Source organism: Ctenopharyngodon idella, chromosome 13, assembly GCF_019924925.1.
Source record: "Ctenopharyngodon idella isolate HZGC_01 chromosome 13, HZGC01, whole genome shotgun sequence".
Classification (NCBI taxonomy): domain Eukaryota; kingdom Metazoa; phylum Chordata; class Actinopteri; order Cypriniformes; family Xenocyprididae; genus Ctenopharyngodon; species Ctenopharyngodon idella.
The window spans coordinates 12,434,330-12,456,015 of record NC_067232.1 but is presented as its reverse complement, the minus strand read 5'-3'; the positions used below and the strand labels follow the sequence as shown (position 1 = coordinate 12,456,015).

At 36.5% G+C, this 21,686-nt stretch overlaps 1 protein-coding gene and 1 long non-coding RNA gene across 7 annotated transcripts in view; one reads left to right on the top strand and one right to left on the bottom strand.

Annotated features, from left to right (window-relative positions):
- zmiz1a (zinc finger, MIZ-type containing 1a) overlaps positions 1-9,727 on the bottom strand; it is a 149,315-nt gene extending 139,588 nt beyond the window's left edge. For 4 of the 6 annotated variants that reach the window (XM_051917624.1, XM_051917627.1, XM_051917629.1 and 1 more), the window contains exon 1: positions 9,571-9,727. The gene's annotated coding sequence lies outside the window, so the exon portion shown is untranslated. Of the gene's footprint in view, positions 1-1,463; positions 1,497-9,570 lie in introns of all 6 variants that reach the window. The other 2 variants (XM_051917625.1, XM_051917628.1) reach the window with 2 other exon arrangements.
- Positions 9,728-9,838: 111 nt separating this feature from the next.
- On the top strand, positions 9,839-11,279 carry LOC127525237 (uncharacterized). Its single transcript, XR_007933289.1, has 2 exons — positions 9,839-9,987; positions 10,446-11,279. It is a non-coding gene; the product is annotated as an uncharacterized LOC127525237 (long non-coding RNA).
- The last annotated feature ends 10,407 nt before the right edge of the window (positions 11,280-21,686 follow it).

The window sequence follows — 21,686 nt, the reverse complement described above, 5'->3', positions numbered from 1 at the left end:
AGAGAAAATTAGACAGCCATGTGCACGAAGGCAGCTTTCGAGAGCTAGAACAGGGTAAGGCACAGCAAGCCAACCTCAATAACACTCAGTGATATTGATTAGACGTTTGAGATGTCCTGAAAAAGGTGCTTTGCTTTCCTATATCTGTGATGGTGACAGGGGGAAAAAAAAAGATCTGCATGTTATTCCCGGTCTGCTGTTTCTCGTCTGAGGGCCGCCGTGAAAATTTGAGCTGGCATGTGCCATCCGTCCCTGGTGACTACTTACTGCAGATGCGGAGCTCTCAGAGGCGTCCTCGGAGGACACGCACCCAACGTGCATCGCGCCACCGGCTCAATCTAGCTAATAAAACAACAATTCACTCTGATGCTCAACGTCTCACCCAGGGCCACGGCGGCATAGAAAACTATGGGGGAACGTAACGGACGCCGTGCCGTCTTTAAGGCATGCCAGATTAATATGCCAGCAGTGGGTTAATGTGCAATTAAAACATTTCATGTGAACACTGTTTGCTTATGCATCAGCAACAGGCTCACTACTGAAAGAGCAGATTAACGATCTCAGCAGCCACTAATGAAACATTGAACACGTTTAAGAAAACTACTTACTCAGAAGCTCCATTTCAAAAACTAGCTAGCTGTTTCGCAGCCTACATAGGAAGCTGCCTTCCAAGGGAGCATTCTAACCACACTGCAAAAAATGCTTTTCTCACTTCCAGTCCAAATATCTAGAAATTCTTGAACCAAGAAGCATTTTCTAGACAAGTAAAAATTATTGTCTTGTTTTCAGAAAAAAATAAGACAAAATTAAGTGAGTTTTTCCTTAAAACAAGCTAAATTTTTGCTTACCCCATTGGCAAAAAAATTATTTCTCGGTAACTGAAATTAATCTGAAAACAAATAATATATGAGTATTAGATTAAAAACTTAAAGGAAAATTGGTAATGTTGCCTTTTGCAACTAAATGAAATAAGTCTTTAAAAAAGTCTAAACTAAAATAAATCGATTAAAGCTATATAGAAAATGTTAAAAAGCTAATAAATATGATAAGAGCACAAAATTACTAAAACTTACAATTAAAATGAAAATTGGAAATATAAAAAGTAGGGCTGTCAAATCAATTAATCGCGATTAATCGCATCTAACAAAAGTTTGTTTACATATATATATATATATATAACAATACATGTATACACATTATGTAAACAAACTTTTATGTTAGATGCGATTAATCGATTTGACAGCACTAATAAAAAGCAATTTAAAATATTAATAAATACTATAATAGTGTATAATACATACTAAAACAACACTGCTCATTTGAAATGCATCTATTTAGGCAGCAACTCACGCAAATAAAATTCCAATTTTAATAGTGTTTGGGGTTCACATGTTGCTAAGGTAACAGTATTTTAAACAGTCCTTTAACACCTAAAAACTAAAATTCATTCATCATATACTCACCCTCATGTCTTTCCAAACCTGTATGACTTTCTTCTGTGGAACACAAAAGAAAATATTTTGAAGAAAGTGTCAAGTTTTTTTGTCCATACAAAACAGCATTAAGTTTGTGTTCGACTTGAAACGACATGATGAGGATGAGTAAATAATGAATTTTATGTTTTATGTGAACTAGCCCATCAAGGTTACTCTCCAAAGTCAGCTCACTAGATTTTGGAACAGAAAATAACAGAGCTCTTGTCTAATAGATAGCAAAACATATTTGTTTCTTTCTAGCTTTTGTCTTTAAAGAAACCATATTTTAGGACGCACTGAAATGGGACTGATTTTAAATCATAACACCCAAAAGGCTTACGCTGTTTGTCAACAGTTAATTAAAAAGCACTGAGAGACAATGACAAATACTGTTTGAAGATGATCCCTGGCAAGCCCCACACAGTGTATCATTGCTGTCTCTGGAATACACGATTAGTTTAATCTCATTACAGCAATGATAAATGATCAGTGCAACAATGGCTTCTGTTTTCTAAGAAGATGCGCACAAGAATGAGGTATGAAATATCAAGGTTTAGTTTGCAATATCACTTACTCTTATCGCTCCTCTTATAGCTGACAACTTTATTGTGGTGGTATTCAGACGACACAAAACTTACAGTTTCAATTTGTTACAGCATAAGTGACTACTTGGCGTGAAAAAACACCTCATTGCTTTGGAGTTCTAAGACACTAAGACACCATTAAATCAACTCTACTTTTTCCTCTATGACAAGGCTCAGCGAAAACCACTACACCAGACCTGCCATTTTACAATATTTGCACTCTGGGGTTTTTAATATGGCTCTTTATCTGAACAGCCCAGGTAGAGATATTAAAAGACATGAGCTCATAAGAGTGTGAAGCAGTCTGGTTCAGAACCGCAGGGGTGAACGAGAGGGGAGGGCACATAGTGGCCACCAAGAGTGTGGCTTATGAAACAGTCATTAAGAGCCAGGGCACACAGCACTTACCTGGGAAGTGGTGCTTGCCATTGCATGCCAATTTGAGCCTGGACATACACGCACAGACAAACACACTTACACGGCTCTGGATTTATCATGCTCTATCTGGCGCCGAATCTGCACTAGCACTCCACGAACGTCTCTCTGTTGCCTACAGCTGTCACCTCATGAGCTCTGCATGGAGGCTGTGATGCATGAAGTGTATTTGTAGAGCAAGAGGTGTGTTCTCAGATGGAATACATTTTCATTGTGAGATCTGCCTTGAACGGTTAATAAGTGCTAAAGAAAGCTCTGGGCCGTGTGGTTCTGCGATTTTGACTGCAGAATCCAGATAATAAAAAAACATGGAAAATCAGAATGATACCTATATGATATTACAAAAAGATTGTCGAAAATTGCTTAATGTAGCTATAGAAAATGAGCTGTTTTAACAGCATACTACGCAATATTAATATGGTATTACACCATACCAGTGCAGTGGCGCTCTGCTGCTGCTGAATTTAGTGTCAAAAAAGAAAAAAGAAAAAGTATTTTTTACCAGAGTTATGAACTTGCAATCTGAATGTAATGACTGAAAGGGTTGGGTATCACAAAATAAAACAAAGGCAATGCATCTTTCTTTTCTTATTATTTTCTATTACATACAGTACGACCACTGTCATCTGATTCTCAAATCTGTCAAATAAACTCATGAACTCTCTCTCAGCCTGAATCAGACTCATGTTACTCAGGTAATTAAATTTAAAAAAACTTTTGTTACAAAAACAGTATTATTTACATGCAGTATATGGGTCATTGACGAATAAGGCTTTTAAAGTATAAAAAAACATAATGGAGATATAATTAATTTTGAAGATATATTAAGTGTTAAAAATGAGATTATGTGGTTTTTAATCAATAATCAATTAACACTGCTTTTGTCATTTTTTACAAGATGGACAAAATTTGTCACCAAAAAAGTCATTCGGTTTAACCAAAATTTTGGTTTTACCGAATAACACTTTTGGTTATATCGAATGACGATATTTTCAAACAATGTTAACAGGCTGATAGCTAGCTAGCTTGCAAAAAGACAATCAAACCTTTTATATTTAGTTCAAGTTTTTAAAATATTACAACATTTTCCATGTTTTATAGCAGTTGTACCGAATGACCGGATGTTTTGGGACATGCGTATGAGCAAGTGAAAACATGAATTTTTCAAATAGTTAAGAGAGAGTTAGTTACTTTGCTTCTTGACCATGTGGTCCTTTGCAGGTGTCTGAATGTTGTCACATCCTGTCACATGATATTGACAGCATGACTTGATCCAAAATGGTCCCTTTATATTGGTTACTCCGAATGACATCAATGAAATTAATTTTTCCGGACATTATTTCTCATAACAAAGCAACGACTTCTACGCATAATTTTAATATCATTTTGCACTATGCTGATATATGTGTGTATATATATATATATATATATATATATATATATATATATATATATATATATATATACACACATATTATATATATTATATATAATATATATATATATATATATATATATATATATAATATATTATATATAATATATATAATATGTGTGTATATATATATATATATATATATATATATATATATATATAAAATCATGCCAGAATATATACATTCATTACATTTTAAGATATTTTAATCACAAATGAAATGGCTGTATTGGCCTTTGGACGGTTAAACCCAATGACCTTTTGACACTTCAAAATCTTTAAAATACCTTTATATGTGCAAAATATAATTAAAACCTTTTGGATTCAATAAAAGAGATCTAGTTGTACTGCCTTACATACTTTTGATGTCATATCTTTGTTTTTTATTATTATTAAGGCTTTTTGACAAAAAAAATGACCCGTCACGTCATTGACCCATATATGTTACCAGAACAAAAACAAGGAAAATGGACCTTGCCAATAGAAATCATCTAGTCTCTTTTTAAAACTAACTTGACATTTTAGCCTAGTAATAAACCTGAAAAATTCAGCTCATCAGCTTTAATATCAAAATCGGGGGTAAAAAAGAAAGAAAAAAAAAAAAAATTAATCCAAGTATCTAACAGCAAAGAGAGAGAAAACGGAAACAATCAAATGCATTTTTACTGTTTAATATAAAATTCACCTTTTTCCTGCGACACTAAGGGATTTGGCGGATCTACTGTGAATTTCATTCGCCACCGTCCATTTGTCATGTTCTCCTGACATCTCATAGTTGCCTTTCATTCAGCTTTCATTTAGTCTCACCTTGTGCAAATGTCTAAGCCAAGGTTATGTGTGCATGTCATTTGGCGCGGGCGAACGCAAATCCTCCTTCCCGTAAAAGGCGAATTTGGATGAGAAATAATATTTATCTTTCCAAAGAAAACCTAATTAATTTACTTTGTCAGAAAACATGTATGAATCCCCCGGGCCGTGTTGAACGTAATTGCACGTCCCCCTCAGAAACACAGCGATCACTCGCAGGGACGGAGAGGAATCTCCCGCTCGCAGACAGAGACAGACAGCTCAGACGCGGTGACATGGTCCAAGGTTTCCACATGATGGAATACATGGCAGTATTTCAATACATAAAATGAACGCAGATGCATTGGCATTCTTGTGCAAAGTCTGAATAAATGCATACAGATATGCACAGCTCAGAAAAAAAGCATAAATGCAGAACTTCAATGTGTTGAAATATCTATTAAACAGCTTTTGTACAACCAGTTACATCACTCTAATATTTTCAACGACCTGACTCTCTATAGACCTTTATAGTCCTCTATAGAATCAGTGTACTTAACAAAGCAGATATTTGTTTCTCAAAGAGAGATAGATCTCTTTAAAAGAGTAGCAGGACTTAACAGTTTAGCATGGAGAACATGGCTCACTGAATGTACACTAATTTGCCTCAGTCAAAAGAAAACAGGTTGAGGACAATATGTTTGTTTTGCTTAAGCTGGATTTGCACAGCACACAGCGGCAGTCAGACTTCAAAGCACTGCAAGCTTTTACTGGCACCGAAAAATGAAGGTAATTGCTTGTGATCATGCAAAATTGTCAGTGTGGTGGGGACATTTTGTCCTATAGTGCCAAATATTAAGCCCTTGCATTGGAAAAAGAGTATCTGGGTGTCATTTTTTGATTCAAAGTACTTGCTCTCGCCGACAGAAACGGGATACAGCCATTGTGACATCTTCTGCGTTCATTTTTCAAAGAGCGTCAAATCAAACATGCATGAGCCCGTGACAGCGTGGGCCTGACAGTCCCTATCTGAGGGGTAAAGCACTTAGAATGGCACCAGCTAGCTAATGCTTTGCACATCGCATCCCAGTGCATCCACGGTCACATTGTCAGCTCGAGAGTCAGAGGCAGCCTTCAACAAGCTTTCAACTTATGCAGCCTGGAAGCAGATTCGGTCCCACGCCACGCTCTTTGCAGATGCATGTAATTAAAATCAAAAGTCCCTCTCCCTCTGCTTCACCGAGGTCACGAACCGCAAGATGAAACGGAACAACGTACCCGTGAGTCTGCAAGGAAATAAGAAGTCATGCACTCCTATTGTCTGAATAATCTGTGGTTCTGAGGCTACACTTCACGTTAACGTATTAACCCGGATCACCACAGAAACGAAAGTGCACACACAAGTCGAGCAGCCGGTTATGCAGTCGTAATGTGAACTGTTAAAAAAAGGCCATCAGCGTATTAAGCGTAATAAATGATCCACAGTGCAGCATGTGGAGTCAAACAAAGCCTGACTCAGGTTCAAGAGTGGGCGTGTGCGGGTGGTGGCTAGACGACTGCTCAGCTTTATGATGAATGAACGTGGGCCTACTATTTCACAATTTCACCACAATAGTGTGCTAACAGTTAAATGTCAACCTGTCAAACCACCGATTAGTATTTTTAGCTGGTAAAAAACATATTGTATCTTTTTCTGGCTATAGACAAGGAGAGGAAGTGCAGAATGAAACACTATTACCAAGGACATTTTAAACTAATTTTGCCCTCAAGTGTGCAATAATAAACAAAAACTCATATTAGGTCTCATCATTCAAAAGTCTTAACCTAAATAAACTTTTGTTCTGTGATTATTAATTCAAATTATTTGTCTCAAGTGAGGGAAACAAATATATTATAGTTTAATGAAATCAACATATTGACATATTAGAAGTCTTTGGTTCTAAAAATGTCTGTTTTACCTTCTATCATTTGGGACCTCAAAAAAATCCTAAAGCCAAAAGTTTCGTGCTGAAATAAAAAAAAGTTCACAAGTCCACAATACTTGGCGTATTCCAACTTATAAACAGAACCCTTTATGTATGGTATTCTGACACATATCATGATAATATTCACACTCACAATTCCCACCCTTAAAATCGCCCAGTGAATTAGGCAAGCTTTTGTCACACATGCCAAGAATTTGAATGTGAAAAGAGATCATCTAGACTATGCTCCTAAACTGGACAACCTTGAACACATTTGTTAGGTTAGACACAATAGAGACACAAATGTGCATAAATAGGCAGTGATGTGAGCAATAATAACCAATAAACCTGTTACTGAATAATTTGCGTGTAAAATCTGATACATTTTTGACAATGTTAATTTGTTCAAATGACATATCTGGTGATTCTCTCTATTTTGGCATGTTGAAAACAACTTTTCAACGATTTTATGGAAATTTAATCCCACATTAAGCTCAATTAAGCCCTTTGCATTACCTCTTTAGCCCCGTTGACAGAATGACTTGAGCTCTATCTGTTACTTTACATGACTATGGCTAAAACCTCTGCCCTTGGTAATGATGATCCTCAACCTGGGGCCCCTGTCTGAAGGAGGGAGGAAAATAAACTCCTCTCCTCTCCTAGACACATTCTCTGTTCCTGACTCATCCAAGTTAAGCCACTCATAGAAGGGGACGTCACACTGCTGGGTAAATCTACTGTGTTTTAAAATACACCCCCAGCAGACTCATCAAATTAGACACCAGTCTTATGTGTGGGTTCATTTTTAAACATTTGCAAACAATAATTGGCCTTAACAACATGCCTCCTCCAATAATGTTAACATGAACCAACAGCACAATTCAAAATGAGTGAGCTGAGAGCTAGGTACTTTCACCTTTGTTCCAGATGCAATCCACCCTGAAGTAAGGGGGAAGTTTTTAACATTATCAGCACTCACACAGCCATGTAAACATTGACTGTGATTGTACAGTACTAAAGAGGTGACCAAGAAATTGTCATTAAATGGCAACTTTGACTGAAGAACCAACCTCAAAAAGTGTTGTTTCCAACAATCATGTCCACTAAAAAGAGAAACTCTACTGTTAAAACTTAGTTTTGAGGAAACAAAACCTATTTTCATAAAAACAATGACAATTTACTGTAAACTCAAATTGTTGCTAGAAAGAATTTCAGCTATGTGTTTAGGCTTTGTAATACTATTGGCAGAAGACTCTCCTACAATAATCGAATATGTAGTATTTCTAGAATCAAAAGCATTAGCATGACCCTGCATAAAGCATGGGTCATCAATAAATAACTTCATTCAATATCATGTAGGAAAATACAACCTTATTAACCAAAGCTGAAAGTAATAATCTCTTGAATAAAATGTTCACTTACTAAGCACACAAAATAGCCTATGGATTACCAAAAGAACACTTGGTGGACACTTGGCATGCATAAACTGCATTGTATCATGCAACCAGTCTTGGGTAGATTACTTCTAAACGTAATCTGGTATCTATTACAAGTTGCACGGCTAAAATTGTAATCAGTAGGCCACTTTTTAGGCGAACTTGAATCAGATCACTTCTGGATTTTGATAAAAATACAAACAGAAGCAAAGAGAAACATACTCCTAAACATCACCTTTATCAACTTTTTCTCATATCATGTCTTGGACTTATTTGTGATTCAATTTTCATCATCAAGTACTATTCTGTACTATTGTGCTTGTACTATTCTAAATGATGTCTGAATCTTTGTATTACTAGCACTTCTTGTGTTTATTGACTCTTTAAGTTGCATCGCTTTTTGTATTCATAGTTTGTAAGTCACTTTGGACGAAGGCATCTGCTAAATGAATAAATGTACCAATTAAGAATCCTTAGATTATATAATAGTGAAATAGACATTTTTTGAAAGCAATAATTGCATTACACAACAATTCTTCTAATGTATCTGCTTAAATTTTCACATTATTTTACATTTTAGGGGCATAATCTGTAAATTGCTAATTATTTAAACATTAATTTATTGCCGTTTTCTTGGTAGGCAATGTAACCCATGTTATCATACAAACCATAAGTCAACTGTCACCTAATTATGTATATTTAAAACGTAATGGTTTCTAACTGCAAACACTTGATTTTTATAATCTGCTTACGAAATCCATATCACATATAGTCAGTTGGCACCCAGCACTGCTTGTGTCCTCAAAGTCTGTTCCAATGTTACATTCAAGCATTCACGGAATCCAAGATTCGAACGAAATGTTACAATGTATCAGCGGTTACAGTGTATCAACGCGGTTGTCCTGTTACTACACCACAGCATGAAACATCAAATTTCAGCACATGGTTGAAAGCTTTGTTTCCTATTACTTATCAAGCAGCTACAATATAATTTCACCTCATCAAAAAGAGCCGGCGAATTTAAATTACATTTGTGCAACGAAGCCATCCAATTGTGCCCATCTACGTGCCAACCAACCGTCCACCGCATGACAGTGCCCTCTTCATCTGAACAATGCAACACACCAGAACGATATGCTGAACGGTATGTAAACGGTGGGCTTCTCCGGTTCAGCCAAATTCCGCGTTCCTCTGAACGCCACTGTCCAGGAAAAATTGCTCAATAGTGCTTTGCTTCGAAAACACAAAGCCAACGTATCGCCAACGCTTCAGTTACTGCAATTGTTTCCTGCGCAGAAATACATGTGTACACATCTTAGCGATACTTTAAGTGACTCTATTGTTAGCTGAGGTTGGAGCTAGCGCGGAGGCTACGGATTCATTTCAATGCAATGCATAAAAACCTTCCCAGCGAGCAAGGTGTGAAAATGATAGGAAAACACAAACACAACTTACTTTTAGGTCCAATCACAGCACGGCGCCGAAAATCTCCTGGATTTGAAGTTGCGATCTGTTTTCTCCCCTCACACTTCACAAACACTGAGAGAAAAGCGCACGGCGTTTCGTTAGTGTGACTGTCTGAATCAACTAACGTAGTGCACGGCAAGTTGAAGTGTCAAATTACACGGGCTATTCTATTACCACAGAGCCATGCTTGCTGGTTGCTGACAAAATGTGTCCCAGAGTCGCGTAAAGCGCTCGCGCCTTTGGAAGACACCAGGCGGCGTGTGCAGATGAACGGACTGGATTTACTCGCGAGCGCCAGGTTGTTTGCTGTTTGAATACTACAGTATGTCGTTTTGCTTTATTTTATTGTAATCAAACCAAGGAGACCACGATGCCTTTCCAGGATATTGATGAAAACGTGCTTTGGTAAGACTAAAGATGTATCAAAAATACATCATATGTGCAATTATTGTTATAAATTACGATTTATAAATGGAAGAGGGCTTTTTTACTTATAGTTTTATTAATATTTAATATCTTGTATTTTAAGTAGATAAGAATTACAACAAAATATGACCATTCTGAGTAAACATCATATAGGCTATACAATTACAAAAACAACATTTTTGTTATTTCACATATATGTATATGAAATGATAGCATGTATTATTATGCATATTACGCACTATATTGAGTTTCTTAAACTCTTTGTTTTTATAATTTTCTTTTTTCCTGGCTACATTTAAAAATATATATATATTTATATAAAATTAAATCACATTATTATTAATATTATATATACATTGTTTTTATACATGTTTGACAAAAAAAAAGCAAATTAATAATAATAATAGATTATAAAAATACATGTTTTTCTATTTCAGATAATAATATAAACCGAAGCTATTCTCATAGAAATCTCCTCCCCAAACAAACAAACGTGCGTCCATGTGAGTCCTCTTACTTCCCGCGAATAAAAGGAACAGCTCGTTCCGTATTTTGCTTTTCGCCGATGGAAAGCTCTGAATAACAAAGACATGTTTGAGAGCAGCAGCGCCAGGCTTGGCTGAGTGGTGACGTCAAGGAACAATGACTCTTCCAACAGTGCCGAGACACCGCGCGCATCTACTGCCTCCTCAGCCAATGCTGCACGACTGAACTGACCAGGGGGAGGCCGCGCGAGCGTCTAGTAGTGCATCAGATAGAATCACTCACTGCACACGCTGCGCTGCCTCACACCACCAGAACAAAATTCCAGCATGCCTGTCTGTGTGACTTATGTCCTAAAATATGGAGATATGCAAATGCCCTGCCTGGGATTTTACAGCTCGTAATTTCTTTCCTCCTGACAGGAGCAAAGCAAAGTACTCAATATATGACAAGAGGTATCGTTGTTTTTAATACAGGCAGATTTGGAGTGCTAACACAAGCTTCTATGTAATATTCCCATTTGTCTGCTAATTAAAATAGTTTATAAATCTGCAATGAATCCCTGAAGTGTGTAAATTAGTGTCAAGTACAAAGAGTGCTGTTGAAGCAATCTGCATCACTGCTTGTAATGTAACACTAATAGAAAACGCGAACATTTTAAAATGAATTTATTCACATGTAGGCTACTATAATTATTATGCCATTCCCATGACCACCACCATTTCATTTTAAACATTTAGATTCAATATAGAAATCATTTTAATTCAAAATAAAACATATTGAAATTATTGAAATATTTGTTTGTTTGTTTACTTGCTTGTAAGTTTGCATGTAGATTACTTGTGTAAATGTTTTAAACCAAATTAAGAGAAACTGCTGATTTAGATGATCCAGTTCTGTCATACAAACACGATTATCAATCAAGTTATAAACCAGATGTGAAAGTTTAATTTCTTACCTTTTTTGTACTGTAAGTCTTTTATAATTTTGCATTCAGGATGATTGTGCTCGTGTATGATTTAAACTCTATAGGTCATGTATAACTGGTTAAACCGATGGTGTTACAACACTCCCTGTCAATTCAAAGAACTCATTGTTTTGATTATAGAAGCAATGTGACATATTTCTCAATAGAGCGTTAGATTTGTTTTCTACCATCTGTCAATTATTTCCCAACAATCTCTGGCCAGTGCTTTCAAAGAAAGTGTTTGGAAGTGTCTTTTGACATCCTTAGCATCTCCACTGCACCGCTGTCGACATTAATGCATGAGGCCCATTCTCTGAGCACTTTGTCTCAAGGACGCTTGCTCCTGTACAGTTATCTAAGTTGGCAGGGATAAATCTAGCAGATGACATCATCGGTCACAGGCAGTCATTCATATTTATTTCTGTCCTGTTCTTAGAAGGAGAGTTCATGATCCGCCAAATGACAATTTAAGTGCTGCAGACAATGTCAAAGCACCCTTTTCCTCAATTTCAAATATTCTCCATTAGTTTTTCCGATTCCTGTTTTAACCACACTTCCTTTTCGATCTTGACTGGCTAGTTTGAATGTGTTGTTGTTTTTTTTGACATGCACTTATTCCTTAAGGTCTCGACTCGAGGCACTTCATCAAGGCCTGACTTTCAAAGTGATTTAACAGATGCTGTTGAATTTGTCGATAGGATGACTGGTGCCTCAGATGGCTTTTGCAAAGATGGATATCCCCGTGTAACATCAGTATCAAAGCACGGCGTTAGTAATGCTGAGTACCTCAGTGTCTATTGTGATATACCTTTTAAGCTGCTTGTAATATCCTGTGTTCTGGGCCATTAATCATGTTTTTTGTGAAGTCCTTCAAAGATGCCACGGTTCATGCGAACAAAATCACGAGCATTCAATGAACAGCACACTTCAGTTTAAAGCTGGTTGTTGTAAGAGCTCTTAGTGTTCGTGGATAAGCCCTCAACTCTTACATTCTGAGACAATATGACCAGATGGCTGCCAAGAAGATGGATGGACTTTAGGTGGAGTGACTTTAGCTTGACTGAACCTCAGTATAATTTCATACACACACAGATGCAAGAAATCAAGACAGATTTTATAATGTCTGAGAATGTGTTATGCAAAATTCTGAACTGAAAATCTGGCTCCCTTTCAATTCAGGAATGTGAATTTCCTGAGAAATCAAGTGTTCTTCAAAAATCAAAATATTATATTATATTATATTATATTATTAAATTTATTATATATATAATATATACTAATAGTTATATATATATATTATATATATATATATATAATTTCAATAAAATATACTATAATATAATATAATTATATAATATCATGTTGACAGAGCCTTATTTACAAGTTTTACATTTTATTAACTTTTGTGGAATTGTGTGTGTGTGTGTAATTAACTTTATATAATAAAGTTAATTATATATATAATTTAAATTATATATATATATATATATATATATATATATATATATATAATATTATAGAATATAATATCATGTTGACAGAGCCTTATTTAAAAGATTTATATTTTATTAACTTTTGTGGAATTTTTGTGTGTGTGTGTGTGTATAAAATTAACTTTATATAATAAAGTTAATTATATATAATTTAAATTGTATATATATATATATATATATATTTTTTTTTTTTTTTTTTTTTTTAATATAATATTATAGAATATAATATCATGCTGACAGAGCCTTATTTAAAAGTTTTATATTTTATTAACTTTTGTGTGTGTGTGTGTATACAGTCAAAACCAAAATTTATTCAGACACTTTGAACATTTCATTCATTAATACAGTTTATTCACTATAGTTTAAAAAAATGGTAATAAAATATGACAAGATCTCAGAGTTAAACTGTGTCAGAAAAAAAATAATCTTAATTATGTCAGATATCACATATATATATATATATATATATTTAATGTCCTAAACATTAATTGCTACTTTCAAATGAAATAACACAAAAAATGATACAATTTGTACACATATCCACATTTTGCTGCACTTTCCGACCCAAGATGACGTGAACCGGCACGCCACTGAGCACCACAGCTCAGCTAATTCCCTGACAATCACAGGGGAAATGATTGATGCTGCTGGGACTTCATAGCTACATGATGGAAGGAGAGTTTCAGTTCTGCTGACATAAGCTTTCACACACAGACTGAGCGTTCACAGATTATTTACAGCTCCTTTACACAGCGCTCTATCGCCCTCACAGACCTCCTTAGAGGAAACACAAGCGACTGTGCCAAAGCACCATTAACTGGGTAGGTGTAAAGGATATTACAGAAGTGTAAAACAGACAAAGAGCGGAAATGCAGATCAAGGGCATATAAATGAGCGCTGCTGAGACGTTACCACAGCGCACAAAGATCAGCCCACACGGAGAAAGGCAGAGGTGCACAACGTATTTGACAACAAGACACAAGAGAAATCCGTTTAAGTACACTATTGATTCCCTTTAGAGTACAGCCACTGAGAGGAGAGGCGGGAGAGGGAGAAAAAGAGAGGGAGAGGGAGAAAGGGGGGTGTAAAACAGATGCATCTGGTTCTCTGTTTGCAGGAGTGGAGGAGGAACTCACTCCGAGACTCTCTCTCCCCCTCTTTTATTTCTCAGAAAAATGTGAGCCACAGTGGATAAAGCAGACAGCCTGTACCCCATGCTGACTGGCCCGACTGGCTTTGGAGAGGGTAGAGGCAATCAATGTGAGCTCACAATAGAGCGAGAGCATTCAGAGATCTAACTGCTCCCTCAGGCCATGTAGGAAGGAAGAGAAAGGAGGAGAAAGAGGATTGAGAGGAGAGGTAGGGGATGGACATAAAGACTAAGTTAAGGTTTATTTGGAGCCTAATGAAGAGCCAATGGTTTATTTTCCCCTCTTCTACCAACAAGACATACGATGTTTGGACAGGACAGGCCTTGGTTCGATCGGTGGAATGCTTACAGTATACTCAACCCTGAAAGTTTATAGCCGCACACAATGTTAATTTTTAATTTAGCCGGTTTATAATAGACATTACAATGTGTGTGGCTGTGTGTTTGAATTGCAAATCCACAAAAATGAATTTATACCACTCCTTAGAGGCTAATTTTAGCATTTGAACTTGGAACGGAAGACGGGCAGCAGTGAGAGTAAAGTTCACTGTCATATTCGGTTTGATTGTTAATTATGCCCATTAGATGACATGAGACAAGTTGCTTTAGAATCAACTTACTCAGTGCCGCTCAGAGTAAAATAAGAGATGGATAAATTCCCTCTCGATTCAATGCCTGTTGGACATATTCTGGAAAATTTATCCAACCAGCGCTAGATTTGCCCAGCCTCACTCCCTGACCTCCAAACAAAAATAAAAATTAATAAAAATGCAATGTCTGCTCAAACTGCACAGTTAAGGAACATTATTGCTCACCTTTAACAGAAGATGTTTTCTGTTCTTCAAGATGGCAATAATCAAATGATAGTGCTGGCGAACTAAACAATTTTACATTGATCCACATAACCTTTTTAGGCCTATTGATTGTTGGTTCTTAAATCAGACATTCTCCTATCTCTCAGATACACCACATCTATGAGTGGATTTTTGATATTGAAAGCTTTTTTAACAGTCTTTGACATTCGCTTCAAATCTGTCGGGTTTTTTAGAATCAGTTTCACTTTTTCAGTGCATCAGAAGATAACACGCATTTTAAAATCTTATTGCCAACTGTTTTTACAGTCCCATAGATAAAACGAGGAAAATACAGTCGGATTTTGGGATTTCAGAATGTTAAACAAACAACAGTGAAGTGAAAATAGAAAAAGAGAGTTAGTGTTTAATTATGTTCTTTGGATGTTGCATAAACACAGCATCACTTACATCATACGATCATAAAATGAGTGCATAAGGACTTTCATTTGCTGCGTAAAACACAGCCCAGGCTGCACTGCGGGAAAATGAGCCTCCTTCTTGGGAAATAAATGAAGCTCTTGTCTGAGAATGACCAGCATTTTCTCAGAGCCTTTAGATGTGTATCGTATTACTGGAGAATTGGCATGAGCAGACAGGTTGAGACTGAGAAATACCTTCCTGTACATGACATCATGTAGAGAACTTAAGAGGGCAAGGGCTTTGGTTTAAGCATGCAGTATCTGTATTTGTGATTCATAAGGGAAATGAGAGGAGGGCCACAGGCTATGTATACATGCTACTTTGATTTTGGATTTCCATCTCTCTCTCTCTCTGTGGTCACTGAGGCAGTGTGACACTTCTCTCTGTTTGGCTGGATAAAAAAAATGTTTGAAGCAATAGATCTCACTCTGTCTCTCACTGTTTTATTCTCTCTTCTTAAACATTTGAATAAAATGGCCATGAATATTTGAATAAATTGAACTGTGATACTTTCAAAGAACTGCTAAAGTGTCATCATATCATATCTTGCCTAGGACACCAAGTGTGCCAGTCTGCCTTTGATTCATAAGAGGGTGCGTGATGTCCCTGAATCACAATAAATTGTACAAAAGGATTGTACAAAATGTACAATTGAAGAATTGGCTACCTTTAAATGCATGACTGTGTATTTGAATTAATTTGCCCACACCCCTAATTCAAACAACTCAGATGACAAATTAAGTGTTCTTCCACAAAAGTTAATTTAGATGATCGATAGATCGATAGGTTGATAGATCGATAAATCAATAAATCGATAAATTGACAGATTGATAGATCAACAGATCCACAAATTGATAGATTGATAGATCGACAAATTGATAGATCGACAAATTGATAGATCGACAGATCGATTGATAAAAATTGATAAATAAATAGATTGATAGATTGATGGACCGATGGATCGACAGATCAATAGACAGACAGACAGACAGACAGATAGATAGATAGATAGATAGATAGATAGATAGATAGATAGATAGATAGATAGATAGATAGATAGATAGATAGATAATATTAATATAACATGATAAAACAATAGCGATAACCTTCAGACAGAAGTCCCAGACTTGGTCTTGTGAGTCCAGGCATGTTTCACAAGCACAACAAGTGGGCGCTTCAATTGGGCAATTAGAAGACGAGTGGCATGAAAACATGCTAATGAAGTTAATCCTTCAAAGGAGTGATGGCTCTCAGGCACTGATGACAGGGATGCTAATGCCTCCCACTGACTAGGTTGGGGGAGAGAAGCTGTACAAAAGACTGTTCTGCAGTCTTCGAGATTGTGTCATTGTGTGGGTTGAAATTAACTTGCACTCAATTCCCAATGAGGGTGGTCTTCCCTCCGTACACGGCTCGACATGAAAAAGGGAACTGCCTAACGGATCCCACGCAAGCCGTAATAGATAAGTTGTGTAAGGCGCAAGAGATATGACATGGTTTAAATATATTAGCGGCGCACCATTGTTCCATTTTGATTTTCTCCTGAAGAATACGTCTGGGTCCTAATTCATTCGTTATGACTGACCTGGAATTTCTAGGATGAGCTGTTATATCATCATGCTTTTAAGTGTTATTCCTAAAGCACTAGTTATCTGGCCAATTATAAAGTATCTGTGACTCTTTCTGTAGCTAAACACCATGATTCCACTCTATGCGGCAGTTACACATTGATTAAACTGATTGCTCATACATGTAAATGAAATGATTAGGCCTCAAGTGCAGTTTAAACTGAATAATGTTATCATTAATAGTTAGAGCTTGCATCTAATGCTGAGTCAATGGTGCTGAGAGCTTGCCATTCTCATTAAGTCCATCCTAATTAACATTTTTTCTTTACCATTACATGTTCTCCTGACAGTTTTACCCCTGTGGTCTTTAAATTTGCCTCCAGGGCAATGCCATACATTTGGAACGTGCCATTGATACTACAGAAAAGACTGACATCTGCTGGCTAAGTGTCAGTAAAATAAGCAGGTTGAGGGTTAGAAGAGAAAACACTGCCTCTAGTTACAGATTTATGGTTGTGATATTCAGTTGATGTTCAGTGTTTTTAAAGGAAGGTCATGTACCTGGAGAAAGCTATCTGTTAACATTCCCATTCATCTTAATAGTAGCTGTTTGGTTGGTGCAGGACCTGAAGGAGTAAGTACGCGATTGGAAATCTGTCATCCTTGCTCATGGGACCACAGAAGTGTTTGAGCCAATAACCTGAGCCTTAGATGACATGTGACTTGTCACTCTGGAGATGCATGACAATTATGTCATGACAATGCTGATCGGTTGATGGCACCAAATAAACGTGCACAGAATTCACTTCACTAGCGACTATCGCAAGCTGTGACACAAAAGGCAGAAGACAGTCACACATTGTTAACACTGAAATTGAAAATAAGTCTATTTCACACTTTTAAGTGCCCTCAAATCGGGTGCTGGTAAAGCATTTAATCTCTTATGAAATATTAGAAATAAATGTGGCTTGCAAAAGTCAGTCGATGGAGAAATTAGAAATTAAGAAGTTAAAGCATCATCTACCACAAAACAAGTCACCTAATGTTTGCTTTTATCATTAAAACCACATCATTATGTGGTTATGTTGAGGAGACATTACGTTTAATTCAATTAATGTAGGCAAAATTATGGTATGTAGGAAGTCATTTTAAAGCAACTGCTTTTTGCTCTATATTCACATGACCAAAAAGCTAGTTATTCTATCTATATCAATGTGTTAGATAGATCCATGTAGAAAAGCATCTACAATGTAAATTATTAACTCTCTTTGCTTCTCTAGCCAGCAACATTAAGAATAAATAAACACTCTTTGTCAAATGGGTCAATAGAAAGAGCATATGTGGTATGCCATGTTTATTCCTCAGTCATCGTTGTGAATTTAAATGCGGCTCCCATCAATACTGTGAACGAATCTGTTGATTCAATGAGTCACTCACAAAGACGTTAGGTGTGTTCGACTTGAAGCTTTCAAAGTACCGCGAGAGCAATTCGAAAGCATATGGAGCCGTCTGCTCTCTCTTTTGCGGTAGTTTGATGTCATACACCAATCTGTCTATGCAGCGCCACTTCGAACACACCCATTCCCTTGTTTAGGTTTTGAATGAATCAGTTATATAAACATGTTTAGTCCCGCCTTCCCTCATTCAGATGACTATTTTCACAATTAACACTTTGATTTGCATCATTGCCAATGAAGAGTGTGGCGTTTTGTCCATTAATGCTCTTCCTCACTCTCCTTCTCTCACAAGCCTATCAATTTATTGTTATTGTTGGCAGTTGAGCTGAAGCTTCTGTATTGATTTCTCACCCCGAGAGAAGATAAGGTGGGGAATCGAGATGGATTCCATATCTATTATCTAATGGAATTCCTCCTCTTAGAGAGGCTATGGATTTTCTGCCATTGAACCTCTGCAAAAAGAAAAAGAGGGCCAGAGTGGCCCCCACAGCCCAGAATAAGTCCCTCCTGGATGGATTAATGTGTTCACCACAATGCAGCTGAGAAAAGCAGGGCCATACCAGGACTGTAAAATAAGGTTTTCTGAAAGGGGACTGCTCTTATCATAAATGTTTATTGACCTGGAGAAGGTTTAATAGCCCAGCTAGTTCATGTACTTGAACAATTGTCGTGTATAGCCTCAGCTCAGCTACTTTATTTTGCTATGGCCCACGCTGATTTCACGTGATTTCTCCACGCAACACCATCCATGCAGAAAATTCTACATTTACAGTGCTAAAATATAGGTCAGATTCAGCTTAGCTATTCCTGATAACCACAGTATATTTTGAGAGTAATATATCCCTAGTCTATTGCTTTTCCTCATTGCATTTTGTCAAGAGTTCTTTTCTGCCTTTGGACTATGAAAATATCATTGTATCCAAAAGCTTACAAAAGTATTAGGAAACAAAGTGGATTCTTCTACCCGCAGAGTCAGCAAGTGAGAAAGAAGTGAAGGAGCACAGATTTTCCAAATGGAAGTTTGTAAGAGAGATCAATCAGAGCCAAAACCTGTAAGCTTAAAAGCACTGCCTAATGCTTTAGGGTTCAGAGAGTTCTCACACATTTAGATGGAAGATTATTAAGGTACGGCTGAAGCTACTACTGTCCACATGGCCATGGCTGAAATCAGACTTATGACATGATGCCTTATCATGGCAACAGGAAAACCTCTAAGCTCCTTGTTTTTAATCAAAAACAGATCAGTATAGGCTGACCCTGTGTGGCAAATGACTCTGTATTTCATTTTTAATATCCTCAAGGCAGCGGGTAGTATTTCGTCCCCTCACAAGAGGTACTTCAAGAAGCAACCGGCGCCATCGTTTTATGTGCCTGTCCTTTTCTCCAGTTTGAGTTTAATGGACAACCTCCCGTAAGAGCTGTAAGTCCTTATTAAAACTCGTTCATCTGATAAAGAATTGATTTGGTTCTTTGAGAATGTCGATCAGGTTCACACTTTAGATTATTATGAAAGAAAGTTTTTAATACCTCACATATTTTGACAGGATTCAACTTTTATTTTCAATATTAGGTCGTGAGAACTTTGAACCTGAGAGTCATGCTTAAAGGATGTGGAGGCATATTGTAATTTGGAGGCAAATATAATGTAATTTATCAGCTTCACAGAGGAATTAAATCAAATTTATATTGATATGAACCAAAAAATTTTACATATTTCCTTTTTGATGCGCATGTTCATCCAGTTTTATCACTTAAAACAGTCTAAGTCTAAAAGTGTAAGTTTAATAAGAAATCCACAGTATGAAGATACTAATAACTAATCCCTTCAAAAGTTTGGGGTCAGTTAAATTCTTTAATATTTTGAAAGTCTCTTATGCTCACCAAGGCTGTATTTATTTGATCAAAAATACAGTAAAAACAGTATAGTGCAGTAATATTGTAAAACATTATCACAATTTAAAATAACTGTTTTCTAGTAAAATTTCTAATTTTTTTTATTTATTTTTTTATGTATTTTAAAGTGCCCCTACTATGGCATTTGAAAGGTTCCTATTTTTGTTTTGGGAGTCCCCAACAACAGGTTTACAAGCATGCAAGGTCAAAATACACTTTCTTTGTCTTATAATATGCATTTATTTTTATCTTATTTGCTCAACGACTCCCAAACGATTCGCTCAACGATTCATTTTTCCAATGGTTCGTTTCAATCGTTTCCAATAATCTGCGGTGATTGGTCAGATGACTTCTGCTGGTTAACATGGCGTACAGTATACAGTGCTTGCATCATTTACATTGTATTATAATAATGATGGTGCTCCACTCTGTTCTAAAAATAAAGACTCAGCGAGGAAATAAGTTGTTTTGTGTTTATGTTAGCGAACCTAGCCCACAGCTCGGTGGTAAACACCCAAACAGTCATGGTATATGCATTAGCCCAACGCAGAAACATATTGATAAAGCACTGCAACATATTGCTCTATTGTTTATCATAACTTTAAGTAATAACGACAAACATTTGACTGTTAGCTGGTTAGCCAGAGACCTACAAGCTGCGAGGAGCGTACACAACACACACAACTAAATACGTGTTGTGCATGATACAGACAACATAACAGCAACAATTATTAATCATACTTACAGATTGTAATTTGGAGGAGGAAGAAGCTGGGTACTGACCCATCCTTCAATAACAACCGGCTTGCGAATCCCTCCTTGAACGCATTTAGGTTGAAGAATCAGTCCTCAGTAAAATGATGGGGACACCGCTCAAGGTTCCGGCTATACTGCTGTGGTATCGTTGTAAAGATGAATTTTAACCACTGATTCTTCACGTATTGGCGGTGTTTGAGCCATTTCAAGTTTTCCCTGGTGTCTGCGCGCGTAATAAGAGGGCGGGCAATTTGCTAATATTTCGTTTTGACGTCACAAGGAAACGGCTTGGGATTCGTTTTACAAACGACTCGTTTTATTGATTCAGAGTCGACTCTTACTTTTGAGAGACAATAACTTTACATACGGTGCACTTTCGGATTTAAAACTTTTCATGTTTTCATTCACTTAGAGCTATGTTACACACTAGCCTACATGAAAGGTACTTTTTTTTTTAAAAATCCATAAAATATAAAATATAATTTTAAATATAAAATTTTAAAATATAATTTATCCCTGTGATAGCAAAGCTGAATTTTCATTTGTCATGGTTTTGGGCATTGTTCATGTCTTTTTTATTGTCATAGTTTAGTTCATGGTTTGTCATCTGATTCCTTGCCCTCATGTAATCATGTTA